The following is a 439-nucleotide window of genomic DNA, read 5'->3' on the forward strand; positions in this document are numbered from 1 at the left end:
GCGCGTTCGGAGCGAACAGGCCGCTAGGATTTGTCTATCCTTGTCCTTGTCCATCCCCACCACTGAGCGGGGCCGGGCCCTGACACATGGCGCAAAGGGGTCCCCGCGCGTAGCTGACTCCGGTAAGGACCCACTGCCAGACCAGGAGATCTCGTTGCTCCCTCTTGGGGCAAAGATCATGCCTTCTAGCCCTTTGGAGCCCTGGGAGCTTGTTGCTCCCTCAAGCCCCCACTAGCTTGGGTCAGCTTGCCCCTCTCCCTCGAAGCGGCCATAGACGTGTCCTGGGCCCAGCTCCCTCGCCCTGCCCGCGCCCGCCAGTCAGCACTGGGTACCAGTGCAGGGAGGGCTTCCGGGCGGCGGCGGACGGCAGGCGGGGACGGTGTCAGGTGGCAGGGACAGGCCCCGCCCCCTCGGCCCGCCCCCTCCCCCCCAACCCTGC

Source organism: Pteropus vampyrus, unplaced genomic scaffold (genome assembly GCF_000151845.1).
Source record: "Pteropus vampyrus isolate Shadow unplaced genomic scaffold, Pvam_2.0 Scaffold33, whole genome shotgun sequence".
In the NCBI taxonomy this organism is placed as follows: Eukaryota; Metazoa; Chordata; class Mammalia; order Chiroptera; family Pteropodidae; genus Pteropus; species Pteropus vampyrus.